Genomic DNA, 14,343 nt, shown 5'->3' on the forward strand with positions numbered 1-14,343 from the left:
TGATACATTTTCCTTTTCTCATGCATCTTGCATATAACAGCACATTTCAATACCTGAAACTATTACAATCATATAATTCTTGATTGAAAAGGAAGTCAACTCCAAAAATCTTTGCAAACCAAATAAAAGCTCAACACTATTCCACAGCACAATCTTTGCTGAGACTTGAATCTAATTCTCCAGTCCCGTCTCTGCTCTGCTGTGAGGTGCCATGGAATCGTTTTCAATTCAGACTACCCCTCCCATGTCCATGGAGTTGTGCCCACTCCTAGGAACCCCCTGGGGGTTTCTGAAACAGTCACTGTTCATGGAAATAGGGAGCCCAGGATTTCACCCTGCGGAACTGCTGGTGATTTTCCACTGCCAGTCAGGAGGATCACAGCCTGAGAAGTGCATGACCACGGCACCAGCAAGACTTCATTTTTCAACTGAAAGTCACTCTACACTGAGCAAAATGAAAAGATGCCCAGTCCTGTGCCATCCTTGCAATTGTTCTTATGTTGGAGTCCGTTGTTGCAGCCATTGTGTCAACACATCTTGTTGAGAGTCTTTCTCTTTGCCAACAGCACTCCACTTTACCAAACATAATGTCCTTCTCCAGGGATTTGTCTCTCCTGATAACATGGCCAAAGCACATTAGCCAAAGAGCCACTATCCTTGCTCCCAAGGAGAATTCTGGCTGTACTTTTTGCAAGATAGATTTGTTTATTCTTTGGGCAGTCTATGGCACATTCAATGTTCCTTATCCTCACCATAATTCAGATGCATTCATTCTTGTTCAGTCTTCCTCGTTCAATATCCAACTTTCATGCGCATATGAGACCATTGAAACTCGCATAGTTTTGGTCAGAATAACCTTAGTCCTCAAAGTGACATCCTTGTTTCCAACACTTCAAAGAGATCTTCTGGAGCAGATTTGCCCAATGGAATAAATTGCTTGATCTCTTGATAGAAGCTTGCATAAGCATTGATTGCTTTGGTCTCTCCTGGCTGGTGTGTTCAAGCTCTGACTTTTAGTTATCAGGGGATTCTGATTCATGGTGTTTCCATGTGGGTGGGAGTAAAACTTCTCTATAAGAGTTTTAAAGCGTGAGTTTTGGAAGATTTCCAAGTCAGAGAGGTTTACATGTTGGGTTGCTACCTGCCAGGTCAACAGTTTCAAACCATCAGCCACTCCATGGGCAAAATAAAGATGAGATTTTCTCATGAGACAAAATTCATTGAATGCAATTTATCTTTTTTAGTGTATTGTTTTGTGTGTGTGTGTGTGTGTGTGTTTAAACTATGAACCAGTTACTGGTGAAACATACTTCATACACCCAAATTCCCACAATGACTTCTGGAAACCTTGCTGACACGATTATGAAAATGCCAGGCTGCTAACAAAAGGCAGAATTGCAGTATACTCACCATTGAAAAGCTGTGGCTGTTTTATTCTGTAAAGGTTTATTGCTTTTGGAAACCCTACAGAACTGCTCTACTCTGAATTAGAATCAACTACATGTTATTGGGTTAGATTTTGGTTTATAATACCGTATAGAACTAGAATGAATATTAGTGTTGATGCTTAACAACAGGCAGTTGAATTAATATTTATCTTCTGAGATGTAGATGGGTATGCCTATGCGTGTGAATATCCACTTGTCTGTTGGTGTGTCATACAGTGATGGCTTTCATATTGCTGTGATTTAGGAAACTATGTCATTGGTATTTCAAATGGAAGTACTCAAAAAACTGCCATCAAGTCAATAAAGACTCATGGTGACCCTGTAGAGTAGGTAAACTGCCCCTTTGGGTGTCGATGGCACTTCCAGACTAACAACAAATGACAGAGAAGAGATGGGCTGCCAACTTCGGAGGATTAGGCAGTGAACACCTCATGGAGAGCATGGTAGCACCATCAGATACTGCAGGCCTGCTGAACTGAAGCAGAACTTTGCAAGAGATAGTGCCGGGGGTAGGCCCCTCAGACTGGAAAGCACTCAGAATATGACTGAGCTCAAAGTAGAGTCAACCATGGTGACATGAGTGGAGCAAACCTATGGGAATGGAGCCTCTGAGATTGTCCTTTGATGATGGGGCACCACTGAAGATAATAAAAAATGAAATAGATCACATAAATAGCAATGCCCTAGATGAGAGTGAGCTGAAAGGTACTGGGATTGGCCTTTTTGAGTCAGAAAATTATATGGTTTAATGTACCAGGAAAGAGGGGATCTAGAGGGATGGCATTGCATTTATTGTCAAAAAGGACACTGCAAGATCTATCTTGAAGTACAATGTTGTCTGTGATAGGATTATATCTATCTGTGTTCAAGGAAATACAACTGTTATTCAAATTTATGCACCAACCAATCAAATCCAGTGATGAAGAAACTGAAGATTTCCACTAGTGTCTCAGTCTGAAAGATGCCTTGATATGATTTGCCATCGCAATACAATGTGGGAAACAAAGAGGAAAGAACAGGAGATGGAAAATATCAAACATGATGCACAGTAGCTTACTGACTTCTTGGCAAGTAGGGCCTCGTTAACTACTTCATGGTAAGGGGGATGGGCAGCTGGAAAAGAGGAGGGCCTTCAATGGAATGGATTGACACATTAGTTGCAACCACGGACTCAAGAACAGGAACAATTGTGAGGATGGCACGGGTCCAGGCTGCGTTTCTTTCCACTGTGCATCCTGTCAGTACGATGTGGAATCTCATCCAACTCAATGGCACCTACCTACAGCAGCATGTGCGCACACACAGAGTATGTGTTACTTCATTGGGAAAGATTTATATAACAAATAATTCACAATGTTTTGATAATTTGAAATTTATATTTGAATGCTTCCAGGGGAAAATCAAGCAAAGTGTATTGCTATTAAATACATTTCCATTCTTAGAGACCCTATAAAGGGTTTCTGAGGCTATAACCCTTTACAGAAACAGATAGCATGCTCTTTCTTCAGATGAGCACCCGGGGGTTTGAACCACTAACTTCAGGGTTAGCAGTCTAATGTTTACCCCATAGAGCGCCACCAGATGCCTTTAAAAGCTTAAAAGGGACTTTATGTTCCAGTCATTCTATTTTAAATATCGCTCTTTTCCAATTTTATTCTGAATCAAATCAACAGATTTTCCTTTCAAATTTCAATTACTATCCCAATTCCTAATTATTATCTTAATTGCATTTTGCCTTATGCTTGCAATTATTCCCTAAGAATTATTAACTTCTATCAAATGACCCCACAAAGTGAACTGTCGTGGTTAAGAGCCTGAGCCCTTCAAGCACATTGCCTGAGTTGTAAAATACACTTCACAATACACATTTCAGCAGGTGCTCTGACACCTAGGTTTGCATCGAAAAATTATTATTAAAATGCTCCCTACTTTGTAGGCTTTTGTGCAGATTAACCAAGACTATATATATAAATGGTCCCTGATGATGAAAAGGTTAAGTAAAAAAACATCAGTATACAAAACACCAGTCTAGGCCTTGGGATAGGCTAGGGGGCCGCTTTACAATCTGCTCCCGTAAAGAAGACACACTAGAAACCTTACAGAGCAGTGTCATTCTGCCCTATCAGGTCCCTGAAAGTCGGGATCAGAAGGAAGGCAAACGACCTTAATACATGAAACCCCAAATCTAATTTACGGTCAATATTCAGTAAGTGCTCATTATTATTAGTATTCAGAAGCAGCTAGCCTGGAATTTTATATTTACAAACAAATGTTTTAAGTTTCTTTACTCTCATGTTCTATTTGACTCACTTAAAGTTTTCACCAAGAAACTTTTTAAAGACTTTGAGCATTACATTTTAGTTCAATACTAGTTGAATCGAAAAACTCTGATGCCATAGTGAAGTCAAGTAAGTAACTGTCGTGTTGATCAAACCAATGATCTTGCAATATTTGACTGTGGAAATTATTATCTCTAAGAGTAGGCTCTGAATTATTAGAACCTAATCAAGAATTTTCATCTTCTCAACAAGTTTGTTTTATCTTAAATCCTAGCCTTTGGATGGTTTGAAGGTTTGTTGGTTGTTGGTTTATTGAATGTGTGTGCATCAGATCCACTGGACAGCTTGTTAAACTGTTGATTGCTGTATCTTAATTTTCAGAGATTTGGATTCAAGTAGGAATATTTACATTTCTAACAAATTACAGGTTATACCTATAAACCACACTCGGGAAACCAGTATTCTACTACATCCAAGACTGTTCTTGACACCCCCTCCTAGTAGCTTTCCATTTTATACCTTGTTATTCCTTTCTTGAAGGCTGCCTTTGCCCTGGTCTCTGTGTTTGAGATGGCCTTCCATTCCACACATTCAACCAAAAGCATTTCATGTTATTAAAATTGCTCATGTGTCAGTAATGATTTATAATATTAACTTCCCCATTGGCATTCAACATGTTTTACTTCCTTCTGTCCACTTGCTTGCATATTATTTTGCTAGTCCATGCTCTTTTCATTTCACTTTCTCTTTACTAACATTCTAAAACTGACTATTGACTATTTTCCCCTATGGGCTATTTTTTGACTCCATATCTTCATTAGAAATACATTAAGCGTAGTTACCCTTGAATTATACATATTTCAGCACTGTCTTTAGCAAGAGATATTTATTAATATATTACTTTATGTAAAGATTTCCATGGTATCAAAAAATATACCAAAATTTTTCAGTCATTGGCTGAAAAAATTTAATGTGTATGTTCTTGTTTTGCTTGTTTTAAGGTAGCCTAATGGGTCAGAACTTGGGTAGTTGGCTCCTTGTTCCCAGGACCCAGCTGTGGTGCCGTACAACGCCAAACAAGCAGCATTCCCGTTGACTCTTCTGCGTAGAGAGCACTTAAGCTTTGGCGGCTGACTTGTAATGGGTGAGCGGACGGCAGAAGGGTCAGTGGCATTGATCCACTTAGGCAGCCAGTAATGGGTCAACCAGTCAGCCCGACCAGGGTAGTGGCGGTCAAAGATCTGGTGGTAGTCGTAAGCTTCTTTAGAAGGGAAACTTCTCCGAGGCAGTTGCCACCATTGTATCATCAACCTGACGTTCAACAAAGTCCTGTAAAATCTTAAACCAAGAATTCTTCACCGAGGGGATCCCGTCGCTGAAAGTTTCTTTCTGTCGCCAAAGAATCTCTTTAGGTAACAGGTTAGTGTCCTCAAAGGCCTCTCGCAGGAGATGTTTCTCTGTCCCATGCTTGGGAATTCTCATTTCGGGTGGGAGAGACAAGTAGTAGGAAGTGAATCGATGATCCAGGAATGGGACTCTCAGTTCAAGGCCATGGGCAGCAGTAGTTCGATCTGCACGGAGAACATCAAATAAGTAGAGTTCTTTCAGGAGCCTCTCACTCTCTTCCCCAGCTTTCTCAGCAGACGGAGCCTTGTGAAAACATATGTAACCTTGTGTACGTTCCTCTGCACCTTCTCCAGAGAAGATCACCACGCTACTTGTGTGCTTCCGGATGTATTCAGAAATTAAATACATGCCTACGGAAGCACCAACTGTTGTAATGCCATAAGTTTCCAAGGAAAATATGACTTCATCCAGGGCCTGAATTCCTTCCTCAGAATTAAAGAGGACCTCATGGTGCTCACTTCCAATGTGATTTGCTATTTTTCTGGCAGCTGTAAGTCAGGACCGTCCTCCATCCCAATCGCAAACGTCTGGAAGGGATACTGAACGTGGGCCTCTTTAAGCTGCTTCATCAGGGTGGCAGCGACGAGGCTGGAATCCAAGCCCCCTGATAAAAGGCATCCTATCCTGTCCGTCATCAAACGCGTCTTCACAGCATTGTTAAAGAGGATCCGGATGTTGTTCTTGACGGTCTCTATCTCAAAACCTGGGAATAATTTCTCCACATTGTCATATATGGCGTGGTGAGGCACGTCCCGACAATGATGGAATTTGACCATTTCCACAGACACGACTTTGCCATTGGGCTTTAGGTCCAGAGTTTTGCAATCAGTTTCTAATGTAAACATTGTCAACTTCAATTCTGTTGGTAGCTCCATAGTGAAAAATCCTACACACTGCTTCCATAAATATTAAACAAAATATAATTTATATATCGATATAATTTCACTGAATGTAAATGGATTTAATGAATTGATCAAGAGACACAGAGTAGGACAACAGATTAAAAATATAACACACATTAGTATGTTGTCTTCTAGAGAAGCACCTTAGACAAAATTAGGCTGAAAACGTAAGGATGGAAAAAAAAACCAACATCAAGCTAGGGACTATTATAAAAGAGCAGGAGTGGCAATGACTTATGGTAATTTCAATTTTAAGGCAAAAAGCAACACAAGAGAAACAGATATTATGTAATGATCTGAAGGTCAGTTGAATAGACATACCCATAATAAATATCTATGCACCCTATGAAACATCCTTAAAACACACAAATGAAACTAAAAAATTGAATAAACAAATAAATAGCATTACAATAATACTAGGATTCTTTAATTCATAATGTTTATGGAGGCACCAAACAACAAGAAACTCAAAAGACATGGGAGAACTGAACAACACAATCAATTGACTTGGCCAATAGCACTGTATACATCTGTTTTCAGTGTACAGTGGCCATTTTCTGGATTAGACCACATGCTCAACCACAAAGGAAGTATCAAAAAAATTAACTGCAAAAATAATACAAAGCATACTCTCAGACCACAACACTAAAAACCATTAAGCAACAATAGAAAGATAAAGGGAAAACAATCAGGTGCATGGAAATGAAGTAATGCCCTGCTTAAAACTATACAGAGTCCTGGTGGTGTCCAGAAAGCACTGGGCCACTCACCACAAGCTCAGCAATTCAAGTCCCTCAGCTCTTATGTGAGAGATAGATGAGACTATCAGCTCCCTTAGAGATTTATAGCGTTGGTAATTCTAAGTAGTGTCACTGTGAGACAGAATCAACTCAATGGAAGTAGGCAAACAAGAGAAAAATGAAATGTAGCAATAGTAGAATCAAACAAGAATATTAAAGGACAACATTCAAAATCTTCTAGCGCACAGCAAAAGCAATTTTCATGGGCAATTCATAGCAATAAACGCACACATCAATAAAAGAACATAAAGCCAAAACTTTAAGCCATGTTACCAAAAAACACACACAAACAAACAACAAAACAAAAACAAAGAAGGACAGCAAAATAAAACTCTTATCACGACAAGAATAGAAAATAAGTACTGTTTGGGGACCATGAGCTAAAGAATTGCCGTCACTCATTCCTGCTCAAGCCGTTTAGTCCCTCTGCCTCTGCAGCCTATTTTGTAGTTAACGAGTAAACATAGTAACTTTTTACTGGGTGTGAGTACATTGGACAAAGCTCCACTCTTTATCGCCATGCATTCTAAACTAAGTTGACGAGATTTTAACATTGGTAAAGCGGGACACCATTGACTGGGGGGCTGGGAGTGGGGTGGGGGGCATTTGATGAAAAATTTGGTCTATATGGAGCAACCAAAATTGTCATAGAACGCAAAAATAGTATTTTACATTTTTAAAAATTTCAACATAAGTACAATTTACAAATTTAATACATTAAAAATTAGGTATAGTATTTTATTCTTTGGCATAGTTCTCATTTGAGTGATTTTTTTAGTAGATTGCTGTCATTGTTTAAAAGGTCATGAAATTTTTCACAAGAATTCATTAAATTATATTTCACATAAAATGGCTTTCAAAGTCTCAACACTTAATTGTGATTTTTCTGATGTCCACACTTTATTCAGTGTTCAGTCACAGTATTAGTTCCTGGTAAGGACAGAGCGTATTCCACCATTTTTACTGCATTATTGTATGGAACATGGTTTGTTTCAAAATGATGAAATACTTCTAACCATTTGTTCTCTATTGTGATTTTTGCTGATGCCCAAGATTTAACCTTATCCTTGAAATATATATTTTAATAATGATACCTCATTAAAATATCATTTTCAGAAATATTACTATATGGGAAAATTTGAGTAATGTGATCGAATAAATTTTGCACATCATTTCAATTAAGTTCTTGCTTTAATGTAACCCTATGAAAATGTTCAATATCATTGTAATGTACCGTCCACTCTTCTAAATAATCTATGCAGTTACTATAGAACTTTTTAACGTGATTCATGATATCTGCACCTTGTTCTTCCAGCTGGCTTATATTATTACAGATAGTTAACAGAAGAAAATTATTTTCTAACCACTCTTGACACTGAAATTTTAAATTATTAACTTGATTTGCTAGTTCGATTACTGAAATTTTGTCACCTTCAAGAAGTTTTATAGCATTTTGAAAAAGAGCTGCTTTATTGTGTACAAACTCTAGCCAAATTTTTGAACATTCCTTTTCAAAAACTCTTCTAAAATTCTAGGACATTTATCTTGTGATAGAAAATAGGATTTCAAGGATCATATACTTTCAAAATTCTTTCGACAGCTGGCAAAAGAGCTAACCAGCACGTTGTACTGTATCCATCTGATATTCGACTTCCACGGTTTCTCAAAATTCTATAAGCATTTCAACGCACACAGTGTATATATAGAAATAACAATACTTTCCACATCTACAGGAAACAAATCAGCAGCTGTTTGAATGGTGTTATGTATTATGTGCGCTACACAATGAACACCAATAATGTTTTGATTAAGGCTTTTGTTTAATTTACGGCGATACTGGAAGAGTAGAGGGTGAGTGAGTTGGAAAGGGAGAACCGATTACAAGGATCTACATGTGACCTCCTCCCTGGGAGATGGACAACAGAGAAGGGGGTGAAGGGAGATGCCAGATAGGGCAAGATATAACAAAATAATAATCTATAAATTATCAAGGGCTCATGAGGGAGGGGGGAACAGGGAGGGAGGGGGGAAAAAAGAGGACCTGATGCAAAGGTCTTAAGTGGAGAGCAAATGCTTTGAAAATGATTAGGGCAAAGAATGTACAGATGTGCTTTATACAATTGATATATGTATATGCATGGATTGTGCTTTTTAAAAAATATATTATTTTTACCTCTTCTCTCTTTTCCTCCAGAATTTGCATTTGTGTTGTCTGCACAATATACAATCATTTTATGTTTTAAATTTTTTTTCCCGAAATATTAATAATAGAGCTGAAAAGTATTTCAGAAGTTGCACTAGGCACAGAAATTAAATCTAAAATTCTAATTTTTATTCCAGCATTTAAAAAAAATCTAATAATGATTGGAAATAATTTTATATCCTTATGATTAGATGCGTCAGAATATATGGCTAAAATTAATTTTTTAGTTTTTTGTTTAATTCTGAAAATGCTTATGGGGAAAGCACATGACACACAATTGCTTCGGATTTTGTTCTAGCACAGGCACATTTTTTTGTTGATTAACTTTTTGACAACTTGTGATGTACAGTCCATAGATCTGAAGGAATAATTGTGATTAATAGCATGAAAAGACATAAGCCTTCTGCTAATGCTAATTTATTTTCTTCATCTCCATAAGTTGTTTTCCGAAAAAAAAAATCCTGTATTTTGGAGGAAGATGCAGCAGTATTTAAATATCTTTTATGTTTCTGTGTCTCCAAGTGCTTTGAAATATCATTCTTCCCACTATATTAAATAGAAAACTCACCATTACATTTCTCACGTTTTACCATGTAATCGCTTTAGGTTTTTTAATAAAAGGAAATTCACATCTTAGATCATCGTTGAATTTGCATTCTCTTTTCTTACTCATTATATTAAAAATCTAAAAAATTTTAAAAATTATATTATAAATTACTATATACATATTGCTTAAAAACACAGCACGTAGGCACATAATTACATGAACATATTTTGTTGTTAGTTTATAAATTAAATTAATTTCATTGTTATAAAGTAACTATATTTTTAAAATTATTTTAATTTTAAACCTAAATAATAGCAATACTAACTTGTATCATTTTTTTCTCTGCATTTGCTGTAACGTAATTTGTATATGTCACTTTCAAGACCAACGCTAGACTTTTTGCCGCCACTATAAAATATAAATAATGAGTACTGTCTGCTAAATTCAAGAAAATTTATGTATTTATGAAATAAATTATTTAATTACCTATTTTCTGAATAGCTGATTTGTTGACATCACTTGTTTAACTAGCACTAGCACGCAGTATGATGGGTATCGTCTGAGAGACAGTTACAAAATGTTTTCGTTGTTGCCAATGCCAAAAAATGCCATTGTTCATTAAGTCCAAACAACGGTGGTCGAATTCTAACAACTGATCAAGGATGTGAACTTTGGTAATCAGTTCACAACAATTATTTGTTATTATTAAAGTTTAACATTATAAAATTAAAAAAATAATATAAAACTCATATCCTGGTGAAATAGCCACATGGCAGCCAAAAACCTTATATTCCCTTCCATTCTCCCGCCGTTCCCTAGCTTGTCGTGCATTCTTTCCAAAAATTGGGACTTTTTAAAATGCCGCGGGACGCGGGAAAAATTGTTAAAAATCAGGACTGTCCCGCTTTTGGCTGGTCACCTTATTCTAATCAGACTGTCCATAATGGGATTCTTAGACAGGAGCAATTCTGTCAACGACACCTTTGGGACAATAGTTTATGGATCTTTCTAAAATTGAAAATTACTATTGAGAAGAACACCTCTCTACATTTTTGTCAGTAATGTTTCTTGGCCATGTGATTTCTTTCCCCTTTAAATGGACATTTGATAGATTCCTCAATACACCATGTATCCTTTCTCCTTTCAGAAGATCTATTCTGGTTACAAAACATCTTTGTCTTGTGCATAAGTCTTTGGTAAATATAAAATAGCTACTGTATGTTGTCTACAAACCCGTACTTTAAGCCAAGCACCTAAAGAATTAACATGGCTATTTTCTTCAACGTCAAAAGTAATTTATTGTAAATTGGGATTGATACACATCATTTCATAGTTCAATCACATCAAACAGAACTGTGCAATTGCTACTAGTATCAGTTTCCAAATAATATTTTTCTTGCTGGTTACCTTGTTCTCTACCTTTTATGCCCCGCCCCTCCTCCTCTGCCACCACCACCAGTGTACCACTCCTGGAGGCCTATTTCCTATGTAGTCCCCACAAATGAATTTTGGCCTCCTACAGTCATCCACAGCCTTCTGAAAGCCAGCTTAATCCCGCCTTGGATTTGTTTTATATGACTTACAGCCCTTCAGTCACTGATGATGGTGTGCTTCTTCCATTTGCACTTAGTACATCTCCCAGAAATGGCTGCTTGGTCAGAGACAAACCTTTAAGATCCCAGATGCCATTTTATTTGGTAGCCAGGCACTACCTAATTTCTTTGCCACATCTTGCTATAGCCCCCATAGCTTCTGTTTTCACTTCCTGAGGGCGAACGTGAAGCAGGGCTATGATGTAAGAACTAATTGTTCTTAAATTGGAGCTAGAATTTAAGATGAGGCCCAAACCCATTCCTGGATCCATGTCTTTTATTTGTTTTCTATCTGCATTTGGCTCCCTTTCAAAACATCCTTGTTAATTTATGGCAGAGAGTCTTATTGATCATCCCCCCGGGAAATAACAATCTTCCATTAATGATGTCTTTGATTAGCCCCTGACACTATTTTTTTAAACTCCGTTGAGAGAGGAATATTTGGCCAATGTAGGCTAACTCCATATCATAGTACCTGAATTATTCACTTGTACAGAATCAGTCATTTCATAACTGGACACTGTTTACATGAACAGTGGGGCTTAACTGTCAAGAAAATTTACAACACAAAGTACGGAGAACAGTCACAGGTTAAGTCAAGATAGTCATATAATACATACGCAGTCAAGATAATACATATCTTAATGCAGCGTATAAGACATTGATGTGACAAGACCATGTTTATCTGCCTAACAGTTCAACAATTTTGGTACAGCTGTCTTCTGCTTCCTCAGACACCAGGTGTTTTCTGACTTACTTTAAAGAGATGGCAGCCCTAATCACCAACTGCATGAGGAAAGGAGAATGACTCCACAGCAAAGAAGTTCAACTGAAGAACAGACTAGGAAGCTCCTCATTTCCCAATCTAAAGCTCAACTGCACAGGCACTGTAGTTAAACTAGCTTCGTGTTATATCTTTGTAGGACACACATGTATCACTAGAACAGAGCTGAAAAGCCCCAAGTAAATCTAGCTTTATATGGATAGCTGGTTTTTGAAAAAATTCTGGAAAACTTTAAATGAAAAGAAATAATCTCTGTAACAAATGATGCTGGCAAAACCGGACATCTATTTGTAGAAGAAATAATTAGACCACCTGCATCACGTATTCTAGTGGGATCAAAGACCTAACTGCAAATCCTTCAGTTATATCAATGACAGGAGAAAAAATAGATCGCTAATACGCAAAATAGATGCACTGATTATCAACAGAGAGCACACTGTGGCCTCCTGAAAATTTGATGCTTGTATGAATAAAAAGATTTCTCCAAACAAACAAAAAAGGAGATCCCACAAGCTGGGTTAAAACTTTGTGATAATAACCTATGAGCCAAGAGACTCATTTCTAAGATTTATAGAAAAGTTCAACACCTCAACAAGGAAAAGACAAATAAATTGAAACTGGGCAAAGGACATAAATACTTCACCGAAGATGACAGGTAACATATGCAAATATGTCCAAGATCATTAGCCATTAGAGAGATTAAATCAAAGCAGTGAAGTTTAAAATAATATACAGAAATAATAAAGTTAGATAAAAATAATAGTCAAAGGAAGGCATTGGAGAAGTATAAAAGTTAAATTCAACAAAATATCATTATAAAAATCATGCAATAATTATTTTCCATAAGTACATACAGAGATACATATGTAGGTTTAAACAGTGTAGAAGGGACAGTGGGGATATACCTTCAATTAAAATAGGTTTAAAATAAGATATTTGTACATTAGTGTGTGTCTTTGCTGGAAATGTATGCATGAACATGGTGGTATTTATAAAGAACAAAGTTGTGCAAACTTCGTAGACAAAATCAAACACCTGGAGGAATTAATGTGTAAATAAACCTGGAAGCTTAAGACCATAGTTTCTGGGGACACCAAGGTAAATAGTCATAACACTGTCCACAAAGACAATCATCTACATTCTACTTTAATGAGTAGCAATTAACATCTTAAAAGCTTATGCACAGCCCTCTGAGGTGCAGTGATTGGTCTTTTCCTGTCTGGAGGAAAGAGAGTAACAAAAAGCAAAGAGGCATGAATGCAACTAGCTCAATGGATAATGGACCAAGCAGAAATCAGTCTCCATACCCAGAAGAATTAGATGTTGCACAACTACCACTACTAACAGCTCTAAAAAAATTAATTGTATTAGATAGAGTGCGAGAAACATATGGGTCAGACGCAACAATAATGAAAGAAACCAGACTTCCTGCTGGGTCGAAACTGATGGAACCCTCCAGGCTCTGACTTTTAGTCACCTTCCAGGTCTGGAAACTCCCTGCAGTGGCTCAATTTTCTGTCAAACATCCGATAGGCCTAACAGGGGAATGATAGCGCTCATAAGGCGTGCATTCCTTGAAATATTCAAACAAAACGATCAGAACAGCAGTCTTTGAACTGTTAGAAAAGAAGGAATAAGGACAGAAAGCACAAGTGGATAGGGCGTTACGTGATTTCACATCGAGCGGATCACAATCAATGAGATGTAACAAAATGAGCACAAATTGTTTAATATAAAATATATTATGTGCTTTATATTCTTTAACACAATTTACAATGAAATGCTATAAATAAAACCTAAAAGATATTATCTCACTGAACCATTAATAAAAATCTTCAACAAACAAACAAAAGTGCTAACACATACTGCTGGACGGGATTAAAAATGATGCAATGACTGCGACAGAGAGTTGGTTACCCATAGGTGCAAGAGCCGATATATCCAAGATCATTTGTTCATAAACCTCTGTGCAGATGCAAATGAATCTAAATCACTGTTGATTTCCAGGATTGACAGACAATTCTATAAACTCCTGACTTCAGTCCAAAAGCCATATGTTGACAAAGCAGATTCAGACTCAAAACCCAGCAATAAAACAAGCAAAACTTTATACAGCATACATGTTTATTGGCAACCTCCCGTGCCTTTAGGAAAACCTTACCCTGGGGAATTCTTAGATACTAACTACCAAACCACTGAGAAGCCTGCCTTGGCTTCACTGCAATTGTGACTCATTGGGACCCTATAGAATAGAGGAGACTCGCCTGAGGGTTTTCAAGACAGTAAGTCATAATGGGAGTAGAAAATACCATCTTCTCTGAATTTAGCCAAGTTAAAACAAATTCTTAACGATCACAGTTAAACCCTTGTTAATGTGGCAC

The 14,343-nt window shown here is 37.2% G+C and overlaps 1 pseudogene; it reads right to left on the reverse strand.

The window, feature by feature from the left end:
- Positions 1-4,843: 4,843 nt before the first annotated feature.
- Positions 4,844-6,009, reverse strand: LOC142460936 (asparagine synthetase [glutamine-hydrolyzing] pseudogene; annotated as a pseudogene).
- Between the last annotated feature and the right edge of the window lie 8,334 nt (positions 6,010-14,343).

This window comes from Tenrec ecaudatus, chromosome 11 (genome assembly GCF_050624435.1).
Source record: "Tenrec ecaudatus isolate mTenEca1 chromosome 11, mTenEca1.hap1, whole genome shotgun sequence".
NCBI lineage: Eukaryota > Metazoa > Chordata > Mammalia > Afrosoricida > Tenrecidae > Tenrec > Tenrec ecaudatus.